At 41.0% G+C, this 24,966-nt stretch overlaps 1 protein-coding gene and 1 pseudogene across 2 annotated transcripts in view; one reads left to right on the top strand and one right to left on the bottom strand.

The window, feature by feature from the left end:
* LOC138848072 (uncharacterized) overlaps positions 1 to 24,966 on the bottom strand; it is a 287,172-nt gene that overhangs the window by 22,326 nt on the left and 239,880 nt on the right. The window lies entirely within an intron of this gene.
* On the top strand, positions 2,695 to 4,286 carry LOC100348380 (COP9 signalosome complex subunit 8 pseudogene; annotated as a pseudogene).

Below are 24,966 nucleotides of genomic sequence, written 5' to 3'. Positions count from 1 at the left end.
AACACTGTCTTACTATAATATAATGCTGATACCCTTAGAAATTACAATTGTATTCAAAGCTATTTACTACCACATTAAATGTTCCCAGATTATTACAAAACTTTTCCCGCTGGCCCAGGTAGGATACCCCCATCATTTTTCTTTGTTTAAAATACTCAAGTGTAAGCTTAATTTTAATCTTGACTAAAACAAAATAACATACTACCAAAATTTTGAACCTTGCATATTAATGTAAAAACATCAATTCAAGAGAAAAATGCCTGAAGTCTTCTCTATGCAGTAACAACAGTAATATAATAGATATTTTGAATGGAGGAAGGTGTGTTTGCCTTCTCTTAAGTTTTTGGAACACATCTGACTTCTAAATAAATAAAACGAAAATTTACTGAAAAAAAAAAAATCATGGGGCTGGCACTGTGATGTAACAGGTTACACCACTGCCTGGAATACCAGTATCTCATATGGGTGCCACTTGGAGTCCTAGTTGCTCCACTTCCAATCCAGCTCCATGCTAATGTGTATGGGAAAGCAGCAGAACATGGCCCAAGTCCTTGATGCCCTGCATCTATGTGGGAGACATGGATGAACCTCCTGGCTCCAGGCTTGAGAATGGCCCAGGCCCCGGGCAATGCAGCCACTTGAGGAGTGAACCAACAGAACAAAGATCTCTGTCCTTCCTGCTCTCTCTGTAATTCTGTCAAATAAATAAATGAATCTTAAAAAAAAAAAAAAAAAAAAAAAAAAAAAAAAAAACAGAAAAATTGAAACAAAAAGAACAATAAGATCAGTGAAATGAAGTGCAGGTTTTTTGAGAAAAATAAAACGAGAAGGGGGGAGGGGGAGGAAGGGAGGGAGGGAGGGAGGGAGGGAGGGCGGGCCTAAATTAATAAATCAGGGATGCAAAGGACATGTTACAGCAGATACCACAGAAACAAAAAAGATCCAAGTACTCCACAGTGTCAGGAAAATGGCGCAGTTTTATCTACACCCTGATTTACAAACTATGCCCTGGCTCCCACCGCCATTGCTGAAAGCCAGGTAGCCACATAACCCAACCTGTGCCAAGCTCCACCCTCAATCTGATAGGATTGGCTATGCCTGCTTCCCTGGCCACCCTCCGGCAAAGCTTTCAAAGGACCTGTTCCTGAACACGTGGCTCTTCTCGGCTTCTCTCCTCTCTCTTGAGCCTTCCTCTCCTCTCTCACTCCCCTCTTTCCTCTCCTCTCATCTTTCTCTCTTATTCTCCTTCTCCCTCTTCGCCCTTTCCCGCCGGTCTGCTGGGTTTTCCCCAATAAACCCTTTCCCTTACTCCAGTGTTTGGTGTGCTTTGTGACGGCTAAAAGGAATTATCACAAACACCTATATGCTAACAAACTGAAAAATCTAAAAGAAATTGATAGATGTCTGGATACACACAATCTACAAAAAGTGAGTGATGAAGACACAGAAAATCTAAATAGACCAATAACCAAGATGCAGACTCAATCAGTGATACAGACACTCAAAATAAAGAAAAGCCCAGGACCAGATGGCTTCACTGCTGAATTCCACCAGACTTTTAAAGAACTAATTCCCATTCTTCTCAAACTATTCAAAAAAGTTGAAAAGTAAAGAATGCTCCCAAACTCCTTCTACGAGGCCAGCATCACCTTAAATCCAAAACCAGAAAAAGATACAACACAGGAAAAGAACCAATATTCCTGATAACCATAGATGCAAAAATCCTGAACAAAATACCAATAGAACCCAACAACACATTAGAAAGATCATTCACCCAGAACAAGTGGAATTTATCCCTGGTATAAAGGGATGGTTCAACACATGGAAATCAAGAAATGTGGGGCCAGCACTGTGGCCTCGGAAAACATAAGATGGCCCAAGTGCTTGGGCCCCTGCACCCACGTGGGAGACCCAGAAGAAGCTCCTGGCTCCTGGCTTTGGATCAGCTCAGCTGTGGCCATTGCAGTCATTTGTAGAGTGCATCAGAGGATTGAAGACACTTCTCCCACCCCCAGCTCTGCCTTTCAAATAAGTGATAAAAAAAATCTTTAAAAAAGGTGATACATTACATTAACAAATTAAAGAATAAAAACCACATGGGCCGGCGCCACGGCTCAATGGGCTAATCCTCCACCTGCAGCACCAGCACACCAGGTTCTAGTCCCTGTCAGGGCGCTGGAATCTGTCCCAGTGGCCCTTCTTCTAGGCCCTCTTCCACAGCCCTCTGCTGTGGCCCGGGAGTGCGGTGGAGGATGGCCCAAGTGCTTGGGCCCTGCACCCCAAGGGAGACCAGGAGAAGCACCTGGCTCCTGCCTTCGGATCAGCACGGTACACCAGCCGCAGCATGCCAGCCGCAGTGGCCATTGGAGGGTGAACCAATGGCAAAGGAAGACCTTTCTCTCTGTCTCTCTCACACTGTCCACTCTGTCAAAAAAATAAAAATAAAAACCATATGAGTATCTCAATAGATGCAGAGAAACCATTTGAAAAAACTCAACATTCTTTCATGATAAAAACCTTAAGCAAATTGGGTAAAGATGGAATATTCCTCGACATAATGTAGGTAATCTATGATAAGCACACAGCCGGCATCATATTGAATGGAGCAAAGTTGGAAGTATTTCCACTAAGATCAGGAAGACGACAAGGAAGCCCACTTTTTTTTTTTTATTTTTAAAATTAAGGTAAACAAGGCCCGAGGGACTGTGCGGGGTTTGGCTGGCTGGAAGGTGCGGCGGCGAGACCGGGCGGGAAGATGCCAGTGGCGGTGATGGCAGAAAGCGCCTTCAGCTTCAAAAAGCTACTGGATCAGTGCGAGAACCAGGAGCTCGAGGCTCCTGGAGGCATCGCGACGCCCCCGGTGTACGGCCAGCTGCTGGCTTTGTATTTGCTGCATAACGACATGAATAACGCGAGATACCTCTGGAAGAGAATACCGCCTGCCATAAAGTCCGCGAACTCTGAGCTCGGGGGGATCTGGTCGGTGGGACAGAGGATCTGGCAGAGGGACTTCCCCGGGATCTACACGACCATCAGCGCTCACCAGTGGTCCGAGACGGTGCAGCCCATCATGGAGGCACTGAGAGACGCAACAAGGAGGCGAGCCTTCGCCCTGGTCTCCCAGGCGTACACCTCGATAATCGCGGACGACTTCGCCGCCTTCGTGGGGCTTCCCGTGGAAGAGGCCTGAAAGGTATCTTGGAGCAAGGATGGCAAGCTGACTCCACCACGAGGATGGTGTTGCCCAGGAAGCCAGTTGCAGGAGCCCCAGATGTTTCCTTTAACAGATTTATTCCCTTATCAGAGCCCGCCCCAGTGCCTCCGATTCCTAACGAGCAGCAGCTAGCCAGACTGACCGATTATGTGGCTTTCCTGGAGAACTGATTGATCCCAGAGTTCAAGATCCACCTTCAGAATCTTGTCCATTGACGCGTAGAGAAGCATAAAATTTTTTTTCCAATTTATTGGCTGGATTAAGCACCTCAGCATTCCTGAGTATGTGATAAAATACATGTGTAATATAAAGTGTATTATATATACTTTGAACTCAAACATACTGAAAGTTCATTGAAATAATTCTCATCATTTAAGATTGAGCAGTTTGGATGGAGCCTGTCAGTATTATGCAATTTCTATTTCCTGGTGACTCAAAATGAGCTTTTTGCTTCATGTAGAACAGTGGTTGTCAGCGGTCTTTGCGCTGCCCCCGCACAGGCCGCACTCCCATCTGTACTGTTGGCTGATGGCCGCCGTGACTGGCTGAGGTTTGAGGAGGACAGTCCCCACGGGCCACCCCGCATTGCTGGGGACTGTGACTCATCCTCATTGCAGAATACGCTCTCTTCTCCCCGGCCCCTGAGAATCACTAATGCGGATACAGAAAAATAGCCACGGGACAAATAAACCATTTCCATGGTAAACCAAGTCAGTAACATGGAGTTTTTTCCAATAGTGTGAGTAAAACCCTTGCTGGCAGTAGAGGCGTCCTGGGGAGTACGGAGCTGTCAGGCCTCCTTCAGAAGAAGGGACAGTGTGGAGTGCTCGCTGGGGACTGAAGCTCCTTAGAGAAGCCAGGCACTCAGGACCACTGTCCTGCCACCTCTTGGCTGTGTGCTCAGTCCTTGGTTCAGGTTCTGTGTGGAGAATCCCTGGACACACCTGCTTCTCGGGGCATAGCCATCTGAGTGTGTGAAGCTGTTTATTGTATCTTCAGGTTGAAACACCCCTTAGTTCAATTACTCTGCGTTTGTTCAATAAATACTTAATTTAATTCTTTAAAAAAAAAATTAAGGTAAACAAATTTCATACATACATATTTACAAACACAATGATACTCCCCATCTTACCCAGCCACGCTCGCTCCCACACTCCCATCTTTCTTCTTCCTCCCTTTCCAAAGTTCTATTTCCAGTTTGCTATACACTCAAAAGATTAACTATACACTAAGCAAAGAGTCCAAATAGTATGAAGAAAAAAACAACTGTTCCTCAACAGTAGAGAAAAGGGGTGTAATGCCCCCTTTCACCACTATTCAATATAGTTCTGAAAGCCACTAGCTAAGAAAAAGAAGGGAAACAAATTGGAAAGGAGGAATTGGAATTATCCACTTTAATATGACATGATCTTATAGATTGTATAACCAAAAGATGTCACTAAGAGACTATTGGAGCTCAGAAAACCCATTTGGTAAAGTTGTAGAATAGAAAAATAAACAAAATCAATAGCCTTTGTATACTCAGACAATATCATATCTGAAAGAACATGTAGGATCAGTCCCATTCACTATAGCTACAAAAATATTAAATATCTTGCAACAAATTTTACCAAGGATATAAAAGATCTCTAAAGTGAAAATTACTATGCATTAAAGAAATAAAAGACACAAAAAATGGAAGAATCTTCCATATTTGTGGATTGGAAGAATATGATCAAAATGTGCATACTATCCAAAGCAATGTGCAGATTCAACACAATCGCAATCAAAATAATGACATCCTTCTCAGAGATGGAAAAAACTGACGCTAAAGTTCATATGGAAATACAAGAAACCCTAAATAGCTAAAACTACCTTAAACAACAACAAAAAAGCCAGAGGCATCACACTGCCAGATTTCAAGATATACTACAGGGCAACTGTAACCAAAACAGCCTAGTACTGGCATAAAAATAGGCATGTAGACCAATGAAACAGAACAGAAATCCCAAAAACTAATCCACACAGCTACAACCAACTAATCTTTGACAAAGGAGCTAATCCACCCCTGGTAAAAGAACAGTGTCTTCAAAATATTGTGCAAGGAAAATCAGATCTATGCATGCAGAATATGAAACAAGAACCTTACTTTACACCCTCCATAAAAATCAACTCAAAATAGATCAAGCATATAAATCCATGATCTCATACCACCAAACGACTAGAGGAGAACACTGGGGAAATTCTGCAAGACATTGGCATGGGCAACGGCTTCTTGGAAAAGACCCCAGAAGCACAGGCAATAAGAGCAAAATAGAGACAAATGGGATTACATCAAGGTGAGAAGCTTCTACACTGCAAAGGAAATGCTCAACAAAGTGAAGAAGCAACTGACAGAATGGGAGAAAATATTGGCCAACTACACTATTGATAAAAGATTAAAATCCAGAATCTATAAAGAGCTCAAGAAACTCAACAACAACAAAACAAACAATCCAGTTAAGAAATGGGCAAAGGACTTGAAAAGGCATTTTTCAAAAGAAGATATTCAAATGGCCAACAGACACATGACAAAATGCTCAGGATCACTAGCCATTAGGGATATGCAAATCAAACCACAATGAGGTTTCACCTCCCCCCAGTCAAAATGGCTCTCCTACAGAAATCAACAAACAATAAATGCTAGTGAGGACATAGAGAAAAAGGCACCCTAATCCATTTTTGATTGGAATGTGAACTAGTAGAACCACTGTGGGAGATAGTACACAGATTCCTCAGAAATCTGAAAACAGACTTATGAAATGACCCAGCAATCCTACTCCTGGGAATTTACCCAAGGGAAATGGAATCAGCATATGAAAGTCTTATCTGTATCCCCATTTTTATTGCCTCTCAATTCACAATAGCTAAAAAATGGAATCAACTCAGATGTCTATCAACCAATGACTGGATAAAGAAAACATGGTATATCTACACTACAGAACACTACTCACAGCTGTAAAAAAGAATGAAATCCTGTCTTTCCCAACAAAATGGATGCAACTGGACATAATTATACTTAGTGAAATAAGCCATCCCAAAAAGACAAATATGTTTTCCCTGATCTGTGGTAACTAACAGAGTACAAAAAATGTATAGGAACAAAATAAACATCTTTTCATTTGATTTTTATCTCTATAGAAACACAAGAGAACCTGAAGAGCTAAAACTTTCCGTCTTAGTCAAAGTGCGCTCTGTGTATTTCTTACTTGTTGAATATTCTGGTTAGTGGTACATTAAGCCTGTGATTATAGAGCATACTGAAATTGTTTTGCAAAAATGTAAAGAAAGGAAGGAGGGAAGGAAGAAAGGAAGGAAGCGGAGTGAGGGAGGGAGAGAGGCACAGAGGGAAGTATGGTTATCTTCTAAGAACTGCACCTATGAAATACATGAAATCCATTCTATTTATGTTAATAACAACTTTTTAAAAAAACTCTAACCCCTGAAAAATCAGGATCTAAGTCTTACATAGAAATGCACTGTTTGAGATGAACAGTCTATACTTGAACTTACTCTCCTGCCTATTCTGGCTAGAAAGCATTGAAACATTTGATGACTTGTGAGGCACTCAAATTGATATTTCCAATTCAAACTGGAAGGCTGGATGAAGGATTTGTAATAGAACTTTGGTGCCAATTCAATCTAGTCACTGCATGTAGAGATAGATTCAAACTGATCTAGTACAACAAATCCCATGTTCCATAAGTCACAGAGGCAAGGCATAAGTGAGCAAGGAAGATCAAATGCAGTATTTGTGCACTATCACAAGAATGATTCTCCTAACCTTGTAAGACAAAATTGAAACTGAAAAGCCCTGACTCATGAAGATAGCATTTATAAAATTCTTTCCATAATTCTTTTCTTTAGTAAAAAAAATAGCCCAAGTAAGTCAAATTTCTCAATTAATACTGACCTTTATCAGTAGGGCCACCTGCTTGTAAATGTATGTAAATTAGAAATACAGGAAACAATATTCTGCAGTGGGAACAGCACACCATACCAGGAATAACATTTTTAATTTTCTTTTTCAAGAAAAAAACCCATAAGCATCCATTAAATCTGATGACCACAATAACTCAATGAACTAAGATATAGTTTTAAGTCTCACACTAATGTCAAAGATGGAGAAATAAATGGTAGGAAGATTGTTAAGTGGATAGACACATTTAAATATCTTTAAACACAGCACACGCAAAAGGTACTTATTTAATCTCAATTAAATGACCCCTGTTTCCTTGGCTCATCTTTAAACACAAAAATTAGTCATTAGTTAACTGAAGTCGAAATGAAGGTCTATGCTCAATCAAGAACAGGCAAACATCTGTCTTTTTCTGTTTGCCATTATTGTCAATGAGTTGGAACTGTTTTTTAATTAGTCTTAATAGAATGTTGAGATGTCATATAACAAACAGAACACCCGTGAACCAGAAAGCCATAGGGCATTTGCGCTGTGTGAACTGCAGACATACAGAATCGGGTCTACCATTTTAGGAGGAGTACCTCTGATGAAGAGCTGCTCCTCTCCACATGGCCGTACACACACTCACCCCTCAGTAAAGGGCATCCGGGGTCACAGACAGATCGTGAGGTACCAGCCAGTCTTAGAGCCACTACTCTACAATGCACAACTTTGCCCGCACACACAACACGTTTAGTAGAGAAGAAAGGTGACGTGATCAGAAAGGGCTTTGAGAAATGCTCCGGATTTAAGTAAGCAATTACTCACAATTCCCAGTGTCTTACGTCCCTAAAAAGCATCTATTAGAAGACATTTATGGCCGGCGCCGCGGCTCAATAGGCTAATCCTCCACCTGCGGCGCCAGCATCCAGGGTTCTAGTCCCGGTCGGGACACCGGATTCTGTCCCGGTTGCTCCTCTTCCAGGCCAGCTCTTTACTGTGGCCAGGGAGTGCAGTGGAGGATGGCCCAAGTGCTTGGGCCCTGCACCCACATGGGAGAACAGGATAAGCACCTGGCTCCTGGCTTCGATTCACCGCAGTGCGCCAGCCATGGCGGCCACTTGGGGGGCCTCTCTCTAACTCTGCCTGTCAAAAAATAAAAATAAAAAAAAGAAGACATTTATGTTTATTCTGTGAATGTCCAGATCCCATCTGGCTTTGAAAATGAAATCAACACCTTGATTGGGACTAGAAGCCAAGAGAATCAATGGAAATGGGAACAAAAGGTAACATGTTCCCTAAGGCCAGAGATTTATAAATTCCTCTAGCAGTTCTGTCTCCTATGAACACTTGTATTTACTGCATAAACTAAACAGTGATCAACAAGATGCTGTTACCTATGTTTATAACTATTTTTAATTCTCAAAAAATAAACTCTGCTCAAGAGTAAGGAATTTTTAAATGGCTACTTTATACGCTGATTACATAACTGTTGGCATATGTGAAAAAGTATTTGGCTTGCAGACAACATTGGATTTACTGCTCCGGTGCCGTAACACTTGGGTTACTATCAGTCACACAAAGAGTATCTAAAGTTCTACCTCGGCTGAGAATGTCTGTACTGCCTTAATTAGTAGTTGCAAAAAGACTTCAGGAGAGAGACAGCTATATGCTTATTTCCTTTTCTAAGTAAATCTCATCTGGCAAAATTAGGTAATTCTATAGAAGTGAAGACTGCTATCACAATGGTTTATGAATGGTAAAGAAGAAATGCTTTAATCTAATTCACTTTATAGGCAATTCAGCAATGTATTTCTGTAACATCTACTATAAAACAGTAGCAACTACACTGTTTAAGGCTCCAAACCAGTGGTCTCACACATGGCTGCACATTGAAATTATTTTGGAACTTTACAAAATACTGATGCTGGGGTTCTGCCCCAGAGGATCTGGTGTAATTGATTGGAAGGTGTGTGAGGGTCACTAGTCTCAAAAGCTCCCCAGATTCTCCTTTTTTAAAAGATTATTTATTTGAGAGAGAGAGAGAGAGAGAGAGAGAGAGAGAGAAGTCTTCCATCCCCTGGTTTACTACACAAATGGACTCAATGGCTGGAGCTGGGCCGATTCGAAGCCAGGAGCATCTTCCTGTTCTCCCATGCAGGTGCAGCGACCCAAGAACTTGGGCCATTTTCTACTGCTTTCCCAGGTCATAGCAGAGAGCTGGATCATAAATGGAGCGGCCGGGACTCAAGCGGCGCCCACTACGCCACTGCTCTGGCCCCCTTAAATGATCTTAATATCCAGAAAGAACAGCTGTTCTAGGTCTAGGTGGGCTCCTCAGCAACTCTAGCCACCATCCAAGGATCGAGCTAGCAGGACGCTATATAAGGGCATTAGGATACATGGACCTAGCTAGCTGCAGTACCACTGTGCACTGGCAACATGGCAAACACCGGAACAGAAGCCACAGGAAGCGCCTTAATGACAGGAGACTATACAATCACGCTCACTTAAGGCTGCATACTTTATTTATTTATTTATTGACAGGCAGAGTGGACAGTGAGAGAGAGACAGAGAGAAAGGTCTTCCTTTGCCGTTGGTTCACCCTCCAATGGCCGCTGCAGCCAGCGCACCGAGCTGATCCGATGGCAGGAGCCAGGTGCTTCTCCTGGTCTCCCATGGGGTGCAGGGCCCAAGCACTTGGGCCATCCTCCACTGCACTCCCGGGCCACAGCAGAGAGCTGGCCTGGAAGAGGGGCAACCGGGACAGAATCCAGCGCCCCGACCGGGACTAGAACCTGGTGTGCCGGCGCCTCAAGGCGGAGGATTAGCCTAGTGAGCCGCGGCACCGGCCGGCTACATACTCTTATAAAATGAAGTCTTGCCAGCATAAGTTTGAAATTCTACCAGGCAACAAGATCCTTATCCTTCTAATGTATACGAGAAAATGGAGGTTGCTGTAAGGCTTAGAGACAATCTGTGCAGAGAACGCGGTATGGATAATGGCACAGGACTGCTGAGGATGGGTATTTTACCTTTGCAATTTGGTACCCGAGGGTAAATGTTACACAGATATAAATGTCTAACAAACGTTATCTTCCGAGGTGGGTGGGAGACAAGGCAGATGGAATTTAGGATTCTCAGTCTTCTCTTGGATCCCCAAGAGTGCCCCCAGGACATGAGAACACATTTTATCAGGGCCCAGAGAAAGAACATGGGAGAATGCCCATCTCAGTGTTGGTACAGGAGCTCTCTGCAGTCGCCTGAGCCTACAAAACAGGGGATCAAGGGCTCACATCCCCCACGTCAGCCATACCTCAGTCAAGGATGTGGGCTCAAGGCAGTGTTTTCCTGTTCACTCAGCCATTCCACTGGTCAGTTTTTAAGCATGTAGGTCTTCATGCAGTCACACTGAATTTTATTTTCAACAAAAGGTCACAACATTCTATGTGCTAAATTCTTAACACGCATAAAAATAAGATATTTAAAGAAATATCACAAGAAAAGGAATGGCGCTCTTCAAAATAACATACAGCTTACAGGAATGACTGGCACATCCCAAGTACTCTATAAATACTTGCTGAATGAATACATTTATTTTATGCCAGTTATGACAGGTAGGCCAAATTTCATATACTTCCCCAAGAGTAACAAAACAATTCTGAAGAGCTATTAAGAAATATAAATCCAGGGAATTCATGTCTCTTCTGCTAATTGGTATCAGTGATAAGGACTATTAACTTAAAATATGCCTATTTGCTACGAAAAGAATTTAATAATCCATCATTCATATTACATTACCAGGTTATAAGGTAAAGAACCTAGCAGTAACAAAATTAAACAATTATAAGCTACACTATACTAATAGCAATAATTTCACTTAAGACAGATTTCTCCTCACTTAATTGGTACCTGTGCCCAAACATCAAGAGAAATAATTCCAGCATGAAGGCAAATGACAATATATTATTTTTGCTTATTCTTTCAAAGATAAAAAAAAAATCAATGAGTACAAGATAAGAAAAAGCAGCACCGTTTAGCAATGGATTTTGCAACTGCACCAGCCCCTGACTGCTGTGTGTGACTGGCAGTATCACTTCTTCATGACAGGACTCATTTAATGACATAAGAACCTTCCACTAATTCAGCATTCCAAAGCTGAACTAGTAATTAGTTGGCATGAATCCTACTGAATTACCACATATTTTGTGACCAAATTTTAATAGGTCTATCTCATCTATATTCACACAATACTGTTAAACCAATTATATGTTATATGTTGCCTTAAAATAAATCTACTTTCTTCTTCACATTAGAACCTTTCCCTGAATTACAAATATGCAGGAAAAATAGCATTTTAATTAAAACAAACTGGGTACCTAATCACATCTTGAGTTATACTCCAATCTACCTCCAGATAAGCACCTTTTATTATTGTTAATAATTTGTTTCTCAAAATCCAGTGTTCAGTGCAGGATGAACAATAAGGAAGATACAACATCCGCTCAAAATCTTAAGATTCTGAATTACAAAAAAAGCAAATCTATGCATCTGAAATACTAATAGTAACTGAGAACTTTACAGTAATCATTTCTCAGTGGCACAGCAATTACTGAATGACAAAAATCATCCCAAGCTTTCCATGATAGATGCAATCTTTTGTAGGCAAAAAAAGCTGTTTTCAGATACAGCGGAAGGAACAGAGATTCTAAGTGAAGTGTGAGCATCATTTTGGGCAGTGCTACACCTGACATAGTGCCCCACTGTGTGGATGGTGACAATGCTGCCTGCTGACCCAGCCCCTTCCCTGTAAATCCCTCACCTCACCCCGCTGTTTCACGGCTCTATCCTTGTTTTGTTTCTGTTTTCTCTCAAGCTCTGAGGCTCTGTTTTTAAGGGGAGGCCATCATTCTTCTCAACCCCAACCCTCAAGCAGTGAGTCTTCCTGTGTCTCCAGGACTTTGCCAGTCTCCTTCCCAGGGACTGTGTGGGAATGGGTATAAAATATAATTCGGTGACTGAAAGGGCTGCTGGATCTGCGGGAACTTACTGTAAAGGCCTGCTGCTCCTCATTGCCAGGAAGAGGCGCATTCCTCTTTTACACTTCTAGTCATTATTATCTATAAGGCCCTCTGCAGACTGAGGAAAGAAGAGGACAAATCCACTGTCAGGTTGAGAAGGTGGAAATGGAAAAGTGGGAAAAATCTGAGTTTTGATTATGCCATTGGAACCTCCAATTAACAGTCCAGAGAACTGCCCTTCTGGCCAGCGCCGCAGTTCAATAGGCTAATCCTCCGCCTTGTGGCGCCGGCACACCGGGTTCTAGTCCCAGTCGAGGCGCTGGATTCTGTCCCGGTTGCCCCTCTTCCAGGCCAGCTCTCAGATGTGGCCAGGGAAGGCAGTGGAGGATGGCCCAAGTGCTTGGGCCCTGCACCCCATGGGAGACCAGGAGAAGCACCTGGCTCCTGCCATCGGATCAGCGCGGTGCGCCGGCCGTGGCAGCCATTGGAGGGTGAACCAACGGCAAAGGAAGACTTTTCTCTCTCTCTCTCTCACTGTCAAAAAATAAAAATAAAAATAAACTGCCCTTCTTCAGGGCTTCTTATTATGAAGACAGTGTCTTTTCTCACAGTGTAAGTCACTTTCAGTTGGTTTTCCATTACTTGTGGCTGAAAATATCCCAACTAAGGAACACTGGAATGGACTTCAAGTACTACCTTGTGCTCAGGCGTACTTACAAAACCTGATTACTCATTAAGCCAAAAACTAAGTCTCAATTCACAAGTACTTTAGAGAGATCCCATTCTCCGAAGACAAAGTAATACAAAGTGAAAATCAGAAAAAATATAAGCCAAAATTATCTAAATAAGGGAAATATCTTGAAAATTTTCCATAAATCACTCCTAAATAAGTTTAAGAAGTAATTACAATTATCTTCTGAAAATAATGACAGTAAGAAAGTTACATATCCAAAAAAAAAAAAAAAAGAAAGAGAAAATACAGGAAAACAAAACAAAATGAATATACTCAGATATATAAGCAGAGGAAAAAGAATAAAAATTAAAGACTGGGGACAGCAGATAGAAAATCAGTTGTTCAGTGAAGAACTCAGAAAGCCAACAGCAAAAAGCAAAATAAAGATTAAAATAGATTAATCCAGAAAACAGTTGAACTGGAAAATGATCTAAGAGTTCTCTTAAACAGATTTGGGGAAGGCAAGCACCAGCCAGTCGAATGAAGACACGCTTAGAGGGAAAAAATGCAAAACGAGAGAGAGAAAGCTGCATGACCACAGTACCACAGAGACAGATGCTAGGAAAACTTAAAAGAACAGTATATTCAAGAAACATACTACAGGGCAGTATTAATCAAAACAGCCTGATACTGGCACAAAAACAGACATGTAGACCAAATGAACAGAACAGAAACCCTAGAAATCAACCCACACATCTAAAAACAACTAATCTATGACAAACAAGCTAAAATCAACCCCCAGAAAAACAAGAGTCAAAAAATGGTACTAGGAAAATTAGATCTCCACGTGCAGATCTAAGAAATAAAACCCCTATCTTAAACCCTCTACATAAATCAACTCAAAATGGATCAAGCATATAAATCCATGATCTCATACCACCAAACAACTAGAGGAGAACACTGGGGAAATTCTGCAAGACATTGGCATGGGCAATGGCTTCTTGGAAAAGACCCCAGAAGCACAGGCAATAAGAGCAAAATAGAGACAAATGGGATTACATCAAGGTGAGAAGCTTCTACACTGCAAAGGAAATGCTCAACAAAGTGAAGAAGCAACTGACAGAATGGGAGAAAATATTGGCCAACTACACTATTGATAAAAGATTAAAATCCAGAATCTATAAAGAGCTCAAGAAACTCAACAACAACAAAACAAACAATCCAGTTAAGAAATGGGCAAAGGACTTGAAAAGGCATTTTTCAAAAGAAGATATTCAAATGGCCAACAGACACATGACAAAATGCTCAGGATCACTAGCCATCAGGGAAATGCAAATCAAACCACCATGAGGTTTCACCTCCCCCCAGTCAGAATGGCTCTCCTACAGAAATCTACCAACAATAAATGCTAGTGAGAATGTGGGGAAAAGGGTATCCTAATCCACTGTTGGTGGTAATGTATAGTAGAAGAACCACTGTGGGAGACAGTTTGCAGATTCCTCAGAAATCTGCAAACAGATCTATGAAATGACCCAGCAATCCTACTCCTGGGAATTTACCCAAGGGAAATGGAATCAGCATATGGAAAACTTATCTGTACTGCCATGCTTAATGCAGATCAATTCAGAATACTTAAGTCATGGAATCAACCCAGATGTCCATCAACCAGTGACTAGATAAACAAAACATGGTATATATACACTATGGAATACTACTCACAGCCGTAAAAAAGAATGAAATCCAGCCTTTTGCAACAAAATGGATGCAACCTGAAGCCATTATACTTAGTGAAAAAAGCCAGTCCCAAAAAGAAAAATATCTTATATTTTCCCTGATCTGTGGTAACTAATAGAGCACAAAAAATGTCATATATATAAAAGAAATTGACATTTTGAGATTTGATTATTATTTACCACTCTTGTCTCTACTGTTGAAGAACTGGGTTTTTTTCTTTGCACTATCTATTGCATTCTTTACTTAGTGGAGGGTTAACCTTATGACTATAAGCATGCCAATGTAAAAATTGACAAAAATAAGAAAAGATGGAGGGAGGGTGGGAGTGTGGGTAAGAAGGAAAGTAAAGTAGAAAGCATTAGCATGCTCCTAAATCTGTATACATAAAATTTGTTCACCTTATATAAATTTTTAAAAATGAAAAAAAATACTGAAATTGAATACCAGCTTTTTAGAGTATCCCTAAGGAGCTCTCTTCAATCAGTACCTTGTCCTTGAAATTAAATGCTAAGAGCTAAGACTTTGTTTAGCAGTTTGGATCTTTGGAGAGCCACAGCCAATGTACTTTCTAACATTTTCTTTTTGTTGTTGTTGTTTTTACCTTTTTCTACTCCAAACTGATTTTCATGATATTGTCCCTTTTGAGAATGTATGCACTAACAATAAGCATGATTTTTCAGAAAAAAAAAATGAGCTTTCAACCAATTGCTGCTTGAAACTTTAACAGAAACCAATGATAAAACATAACACTTAACTGGCAGAGTCTCATAATCCTTATGCTACACTGAGACCATGAGCTAATTCCATCCTTAAACGTATTCTGATCAAGCTCAAACGGAACAGAGAGCCACACGCTCATGCTGGTACTGTGCAAAGCTACTTTCACACTACAGTGGTGGAGCTGGGCAGCTGTGATGGAAGCCACCTGACTCACAAGATCTAAAATATCAACGATTGGAACTTTACAAGGAAAATTCTCCAACTCCTGTTCCAGATCTAATACATAAATAACCTAACAAAACTAATACAACTACTGTATCAATTGCATAAAGGTTATAACATGCCTGTAAGATAAAATAAGGAGACACTGGGAGAGAATGAGAGGTGGAGAAGAATGCATCTTCTTATCAGACCTATGTGGAATGGTCACAAAATTGTCAAGGATTAGGGATAGGCATGGAACTAAAACTCAAATACAACTCTTAGAAATGTTTTCAAAGGGATGTAATGGGTTAAAATTAAAACACAGTTATAAAAATATACACTATCGCGGCCGGCGCCGCGGCTCACAAGGCTAATCCTCCGCCTTGCGGCGCTGGCACACTGGGTTCTAGTCCCGGTCAGGGCGCCGGATTCTGTCCCGCTTGCCCCTCTTCCAGGCCAGCTCTCTGCTGTGGCCAGGGAGTGCAGTGGAGGATGGCCCAAGTGCTTGGGCCCTGCACCCCATGGGAGACCAGGAGAAGTACCTGGCTCCTGCCATCAGATCAGCGCGGTGCGCCGGCAGCGGCGCCCATTGGAGGGTGAACCAGCAGCAAAGGAAGACCTTTCTCTCTGTCTCTCTCACTGTCCACTCTGCATGTCAAAAAAAAAAAAAATATATATATATATATATACACACATACTATCACAGTATTTACTTGCCAAAATTTAAAAATTTATTTTTAAGAGTATTTTTAGGTAAATAAAAAAAAAGGAAAAAAATTTTCTTTATACAAATGTAACAATTAGGGCTCACAAAATGAAGACTGACAAACAGCCAAAGGAGGGTCAGAAGAAAAACCACAGCACACACAAATACATTATAAAACATAAGAGACTGAAAATAAGTACACTTTAACTCAGGTAAGGTGGAGCAACAATAAATCCAAAAAATAGGACAGATACTGAAGGGAAATAGGACAAATTATTGAAGATGAAAGAAGGTATGAATTATGAAACAAAACAAAAATACCAAGACACTTGAAACCCAAGTTCTATGAAATGACCAACAAGACCACAGTCCTGGGAAGTACGATTAAGAAAAAAAAAAGACAAAGCCCTAATTAACCACACTAGAAATGAAAAAGGGAACACAACTTCAAATAACAGAGATTTACATCTTTCTCTGTCATTTTAATTTTAAAAGCTAGACAAACCAGATAAACTGAGTGAACAGAAAAATGAGCTCAAATTTACATAAAGAGTAAAAAACCTGTGAATGGACTAATAATCAGAATAAATTAAGATAATCAGTATTGTTTGACTCTTAAAAACAGATAAATGCAGATGGTTTTATGGAAGTGTCTTCTAAACCTTCAAAGAATAAATACTTCCCATGTTATATATACTGGGAAGAACAGAAAAAAAAATTTTTTAAAACCTTACCTAAGGTTTTAGGGAGGCCAGCATAATCAGATTCAAAAACAGGGCAAGTAAAGAACAGAAACTTATATGGAAATATGGGAATAACATCTAGTAACATAGTCCAAACATATTAAAATAAAATAAAGTATCATCTTCAGATATAAAAGTTCGGTAAGGACTGTGACACTACGGTGATTATCCAAAGCATATAAAATAGTTTTTAAAATTACAAAAAAAAGGAGGAGACAGTCCCAATAAACTTTTCTATATTCTCATTAAAATACAGACTGAAACATCATTTAATACTTAAAACTTGCCCCTATCAAAAGTGCTGGGAAACTCAGATAAGGAACATACACCAGAAATTAAGAGAAAACGTATTTAATGGTCAAATATTATAAGCATCCATTGTAATAGAGAGCTTAAAAAAAGACATACACATTCTACCTACTAACCCCCCCCACCCCCCCAGGATACTGACTCAGGTATTAAAAAAGATTTAAAAATTTAGAGATATAAATATTATAAAGTAAAATACAAGCTTATTGTAACTCACAAACAATATGCTTATTCACCTAGTAAATCAGAGGCAATCAACAGAAAAATAATGAGAGATTTTGGCAAGGAGACTACATACAAGGTTAACCCAAAAATCAATAGCTTTCTTACACCTTCAAAACAGCCAATTGAAGAACCTAATAGAAAAAAGCAACATAAACCTTAAAGTGGGTATAAAACTAAAAGAAATGTGCAAGAACTTTATGAAGAAAACTATAAAACTTTACTAAAGGACATAAAAGAAGCTGAATAAATGAGAAGATATACTGTGTTCAGGAATGGTGAGACTCAATATTGTAAAAATGTCACTTTTCAACAAAGTAATCTATAAATGTAACTGCAGTCTGTATCAAAATTTGAACATGATTTTAAGAATTTGACAAACTAATTCTAAAACTTGCATAAAATTATGTGTAAGAAGTTTAAAAAATAACAACGAAAGATGCTGAGCTATACAGTATGAAAATAATATAACCTGATATTAAAATGGTATATTTGTTGAGATAAATCTATTTATTTGAAAGGCAGAATTAGAGACAGAGAGATAGTGAGAGACAGAAAGATCTTCCATCTTCTGGTTCACTCTACAAATGGCTGCGATGGCCAGGGCTGGGCCAGGCCAAAGCCAGGAACTAGAAGCTTTTCCCGGTTTCCCCTGTGGCAGCAAGGGCCCAAGGATCTGGGCCATCTTCCACTGCTTTCCTAGATGCATTACAGGGATCAGAAGTGGAGCTGCCAGGACTTGAACCGGCACCCATATGGGATGCTGGTCTCAAAGGCAGCAGCTTTATCCACTATGCCATAGTGCCAGACCCAATGGTATATTAATATGATAAACACAGAACTGAAGCGAGAATCTACAAACCTTTAACTCTTCATCACCATCACTGCTGTCACCTTCATCACAGGTAAGACTGATTCATCAATCACTACGTGCAGGACCTGGCTCTGAGTTGTACTGATTAGCTCATTTAATACACCAAGTCATTAAAGTAGGAATTTTTGTTATTTCTGCTTTACAACTGAGAAACTTATAACATAGAAGGGTTAGGTAACGTCTAAACTCTCACATCTAGAGCATGGCAAGACCGGGATTTGAACCTGGCACATCTGATCATAGTACCACATACTGTCCTGAAATCATTTCACTCGTTTTAGAGTCTGGAAAGTAAACAAGGCCGAATTTCCAGTGAGGGATGTGCTGGCTATCTCCCGTGTACCGCTCTAGATCCCCTCTCCTCAGCTTGCCCTAGGCTACAGAAGCTGAACTGCTAGGGCTCCATTAGCAGGTCTCCTGGCTTGTGGCTACCAATAAGGTCCAGCCAATGGGGAACGAGGATAATAATTGGGTCAAGGTGTTTATTCTGCCTGTTCACTGCAATCCTCTGCCCCAGAGTCATCTCTGCACACAGGATCAGTTTCTAGGGAGTTACCACAAAGCTCACTAGAGCCTTAGGAAAAGGTCACAGCTCCTACCAGTTGGTCCTCCCCATTGGCCCCTTCAACATCTAGCTTGTATCTGCAAGCAGTCGTCCCTTAAGACTAATGGGAGGAAAGAGCAGTTCTTACTTGCTCGGGATACAACATTATTCCTTTAGGCTTCCCTAAACCACCGCACATTTGTGAAAACACCATATTAAAACCTTCTCAAATTATCTCTGAAAACTACATTGTCTACTCTCCACCAGGACTTTATTACACAAAAAAAGGACCAATTAATTAAATCAGCTACTTAACAAAAATTACTTTTTATTTTTTGAAAGACACAGAGTGAGAGAGAGACAGACAGAGATCAATCTTCTATCTACTGGCCAGGCTGATGCTAGAAGCCATGTTTCTTCCAGTATCCCATGCAGGTGCAGGGTCCCAAGGACTTGAGCCATCGTTCGCTGCCCTCCCAGGCACTTTAGCAAGGAGCTGGATTGGAACTGAAGCAACCAGGGCTTTTTAAAAACACTATTGAAAATCTCCAAACATCTATGTAAAAAGACAAACCACCCAAATGTAACACAAAAGGACAGTCATCAAACGTTTCATAAAGCTACAGTAATAAAATAGTATAAAACACCGATGTGTAAAAATGATAAGGGTTTCACTTCATGGGAAGATGGCAACAACCGGCCAATACTACCTACCAACAACATTAAAAATACTCAGAGAATAATTTCAGAAAAGTTTGTGTAAAATATTTCTGATCAGGAAGAAAAAGAAACTGTCGAGAAAACTGAAGGTTGACTCTCAAGAGGACAGTGAGCTACACAGTCGGGTTTCACCACAGTTCTGAAGGCTGCCTGGGGCTCCCATCTCTACCAGGTGGGGCACTCAAGACATTAATTCATTTGGAACCCCCAAATCCTGAACCAAAGCATAAAGATGAATGAGACACCAATCCCTGTGCAGAACAGCAAAGTAAGGAATCTCCTCTTGATGCAGGCAAGGGGACAAAGAGGATCTGAAGCCCCAGACGCCCCTGCAGCCCCACCTGCTCAACACAAATGCCACCTTTTGGGGCTGAGGAAAAGCACGCTTTCTGTGAAACCGCTACCCGGAATCAGCTCCAGGCAAGAATAAACAATGTGGCTGCCAACTGTGTCCCGTGACCTATACCTAGATTGTATTATTATAATAAAATTACCATGTAAACTAATATATTCCTACTCTGGTGATACACCTGATGGCATGACACTTCTGAGAAGAAAAAAAAGGTCAAGAGAATGGGCAGTACTTAAACTCCATGCCAAAACACTGCCCCCAGGAATATTCAATTAAATTCCACTCCACAGACCACCTCCTATGCCTGCAGATCATATAAAGGGAAAGCCCCAAATCTCGTTGGGCACAGCTCACTCTCACTCATGTCCACACACCCTATGGAATATCTACTTCTGCTTTGCATGCAATTAAGTCTTAGTCCTCCACTAACCTTTATCTGCATCACATCCTCAAACTGCATACTCAAATTCTTTCTTGAGTTAGAGACACGATCCTGGACTCAGCCATCCCACAATAGTTTGATTCACTGGGACGGAAAGGAAATCTCTTCCTTACAATTTATAAGCACTAGGGGTCCTCCCTCTCATCTGCCTCCAGATTCCTGCTGTTTTAACACGGAGATCCAGAACAATCTCAAACAATTTAATGCAGCTTTCAAGTAGCTGTACCCCCATCCAACTGGAAAAACAAATCCAAGTCCATTCTATAAGAAAGCAGCTTCAATATAGTATTCAGATCATTACTGAGGGAAATCAAATAGAAAAACAGCTAACAGACTAGCAGGCAATTCACACTAGATCAAATGCCCACAAACATTCAATGGAGAACACAGAAACACACGCATCATCTCCCTAGTGGAAACCAAAGAAACACAAATGAAAACAATCATGCACTGTCATCTCACCCACTTTATTGGCAAAAAATTATAAATCTCATAATACCAAATGCTAAGAAAAATGTAGAAAAAGTGGATTCCCAAATGTTGCTTAATTATTGTTCAACAAATATTTACTGATCCACTATGTACCTGGTATCATTTTAGTAAAAGCCACTAAGTATATTTGAAGCTACAGTGACAAGACTCAAGCAATAAAGTAATTAGATGATGGGGGATTAGGAGCACTGGAGACACACTGAGAAGGCTATAAACTAAAAGGAATCAGTATAAGCATAGAGAGCAAGCATGTACAAACTTTTTCTGTAAAATGCCGGAGTAAGTTTTTTAGGCTGTGCAGGTCACTTGGGATCAGTCGAGTTTGGCCTAGGCACTGCATAAGCAGCAGCAAAAAACATAAAAACAAAGGAATGAAAGGGAGAAAATACGATTTTTCCTCAATCCTCATGATTTCATGCCTGGGACAAACTCCTGTGAAAAAAGACAGCTTAACAAGAGAGAAACAAGCAGGTTTATTAACTCATGCAGCACAGATCGCAGTGGAAAAAGTAACTTAAAACAGCGGCTTAGCTTTCTGTTTATAAGAGCTACAACAAAGAACAACATATTCTAGAGAGGTGACAGGAAAAAGGAAAGCAGTCAAAGGAAAACGGGGGAAGAAGCAAACTCTGCTCCCAAATTCTCCTGGTGCCACCAACTCTGGAAGCAAAATTTATACTGTGTCCTGAGGTCAGGAGGGCTTGCAGGCAAACAGTGTGAGCACAAAGACCCCTGGCACATCGATTACCTTCAGCTCAACTGGCCTTCATCTTCTGAGTAGAGATAGTTTGGTTTCCTTTATGAGTATTGATGTGTTTCAAAAAAACACTTTAGTTACATGAACATGCACAGAGCCAGGTATGGTCTTTGGACAACAGTTTGACAACCCCTATTAAGGCATAAAGGCCAAATAATTTAAAACTATTATGAGCGCCTGATGCTGCAGTGCAGTGGGTAAAGCCAACACCTGCAGTGCCAGCATCCCATAGGGAGCTGGTTGCCGCTCCATTTCCCACCCAGCTCTCTGCTATGGCCTTGGAAAGCAGTAGAAGATGGCCCAAGTCCTTGGGTCCTTGCACCCACATGGGAGACCTGAAAGAAGCTCCTAGCTCCAGCCATTGTGACCATTTGTGGAATGAACCAGTGGATGGAAGATTTCTCTCTCTGCCTCTGTTTCTCTGTAATTTTCAAGTAAATAAATAAATCCTTAAAAAAATCAACATCATTTTATGATGAAAACCTAAAGCAAATTGGTATAGAATAAACACTCCTCAAAATAATCAAGGCAATTTATGACAAAATCACAGCTAGCATCCTACTGAATGCGGAAAAATTGGAGGCATTCCCATTAAGATCCAGAACCAGACAAGGACGCCCACTCTCACTACTGCTATTTAATACAGTCCTGAAAGTTTTAGCTAGAGCCATTAGAGAAGAAAAAGAAATCAGGGGGATACAAATTGGGAAGGAGGAAGTCAAACTATCCCTATTTGCTGGCGACATGATTCTGTAAGTAGGGAACCCAAAAGACTCCATGAAGAGATTATTAGAACTCATAAAAGAGTTTGGTAAAGTAGGATACAAATCAACAAACAAAAATCAATAGCCTTTGTATACACAGACAATACCATAGCTGAGAAAGAACTTCCAAGATCAATCCCATTCACAGTAGCTACAAAAATTTTAAATACCTTGGAATAAATTTAACCAAGGATGTCAAAACTATCTATGATGAAAATTACAAAACATTAAAGAAAGAAATAGAAGACATTAAAAAGTGGAAAAAATTTTCACATTAATGGATTGGAAGAATCAATATAGTCAAAATGCCCATACTTCCAAAAGCAATTTATAGATTCATTGTTATCCCAATCAAAATACCAACAACATTCTTCTCAGATCTAGAAAAAATGATGCTAAATTCATATTGAAGGCCGGTGCCGCAGCTCAATAGGCTAATCCTCTGCCTGTGGCGCCGGCACACCGGGTTCTAGTCCTGGTTGGGACACCGGATTCTGTCCCAGTTGCCCCTCTTCCAGGCCAGTTCTCTGCTGTGGCCTGGGAGTGCAGTGGAGGATGGCCCAGGTGCTTGGGCCCTGCACCCCATGGGAGACCAGGAGAAGCACCTGGCTCCTGCCTCCAGATCAGCCCGGTGCACTGGCTGCAGCGCACAAGCTGCAGTGTCCATTGGGGGGTGAACCAACGGTAAAGGAAGACCTTTCTCCCTGTCTCTCTCTCTCACTGTCCACTTGGCCTGTCAAAAACAAATTCATATGAAAACACAAGAGACCCCAAAATAGCTAAAGCAATCAAACAACAAAAACAAAGCTGGAGGCATCATTAATACCAGATCTCAAAACATACTTCAGGGCAGTTATAATCAAAACAGTTTGGTACTGTCACAAAAACAGAGTGTAGACCAAAGCAACAAAATAGAAACTCCAGAAATCAATCCGCACATCTACAAACAACTTTTCTTTGACAAAGGAGCAAAAATCGATCCCTGGAGCCAAGACAGTCTCTTCAACAAATAGTGCTGGGAAAAGTGGCTCTCCACATGCAGAAGTTGAACAAGACTCCTATCTTACACTTTACATAAAAATTTTTGATCAAAATGGATCAAAGACCTCAATCTAAGATGTGATACCATCAACTTACTAGAGAACCCTACAAGACATTGACATAGGGAAAGACTGCTTGGAAAAGACCTGAGAAGCACAGTCAATCAAAACCAAAATTAACAAATGGAATTACATGAAAGTGAGAAGTGTCTGCACTGCAAAAGAAACACTTAGCAAAGTGAAGAGGAAAGTGAAAGAAAGGGAGAAAATATTTGCAAACTATGCAACTACAGAGGCAGAAACAAAAAGGAAAAATGTCTTTTTGTCTCGATTCTGCAACAAAGTAGAAAGCATGTATTGTGAATTATAATTATACAATGACCTTAATGAATGACTGAAATTTAACTTTCACTTTGTAATCTAAACACTCCAGAGAAATTAATCTGAAGAAGTACCTCCTTGGAGGCTGCACCAAATATGACAGAGAACACAGCTGTCTCCAGAGAAAGGTTTTCCTTCACACAGCCCTCAGAGAACCAGCACAGTAACAATCTCCACACACGGTAGTACAACAAACAAGGAAGGAGGGCACCAGTGGAAGCCATCAGAAAGCACTAGCAGGATAATCAGACACACATTGAACATGCCTGATCTGTTTTCTGTGTCTGCACATGAAACCAAGGCCTCATACAAAGCCTTTGATGTAGGTACTAGATACAAACAGGCCCTCCACTCCCAGAGTCTGTTTCCCTCTCTTTTAACTTAAAGGGCCTTTGCCCTGCTCTGATGATTTCAACTCAACCTCCTACTAAGATTAACTCAGGAAATTGAGGGAGGGGTCATTAGAGCCAGCTGGCCCCACAGAGTCCCTGATCGCAGTCACGTGCGGTCATTTATCTCTACTACAAACAGCTTGATGTTAACCCTTGGCTTGAGGCTTCTTTTCAGGAAGGCACAGTATCAAGCAAAAGTAACAGCTACCTTTACTAAGGCAGCCCAGACTGATCAGGCCCCCTCCATGATCCAGATTCCCAAAAAGACACAATGGTTGCCATATTGCTGACCAGTTGACGATAGGTCCTGAGCACAGTGGACCACCTAGAAGTCTGGATGTGCGCTGACCATGCCTCTCCCAGCTCCCACTTCATTATGTCAGATTCTTTACCCTTCGTCCCAGAGGAGTCTGGGAATCCAGCAATAGCTTCCTAAACGTCTTGCTCTGCGGCCTGCAAAATAAATACCTACTTTCTTCCTTCACGCAGTGTCAGTGATTGGGTTACTGAGTGACAGGCAAGTGAACCTAGGTTTTGGGGTTCTAAAAAAACAAAACACTGTATATGTAGCTTTTTGGAAAAAGAACAACCAGATGCAATTCACTATGTTTTTAAAAATAGCAGGCAATTGAAGTCACAAGAGACAATGAAAATATGACCCAGCATATTTTTAAAAACACATCTTCAGGGCCGGCGCCGTGGCTCAATAGGCTAATCCTCCACCTTGCGGCGCCGGCACACCAGGT

Source organism: Oryctolagus cuniculus, chromosome 12 (genome assembly GCF_051225735.1).
Source record: "Oryctolagus cuniculus isolate XC-2025 breed Fujian yellow rabbit chromosome 12, ASM5122573v1, whole genome shotgun sequence".
Classification (NCBI taxonomy): Eukaryota; Metazoa; Chordata; class Mammalia; order Lagomorpha; family Leporidae; genus Oryctolagus; species Oryctolagus cuniculus.
Note: the sequence above shows the minus strand (reverse complement) of the source record. Positions and strands in the feature narration are given on the sequence as shown.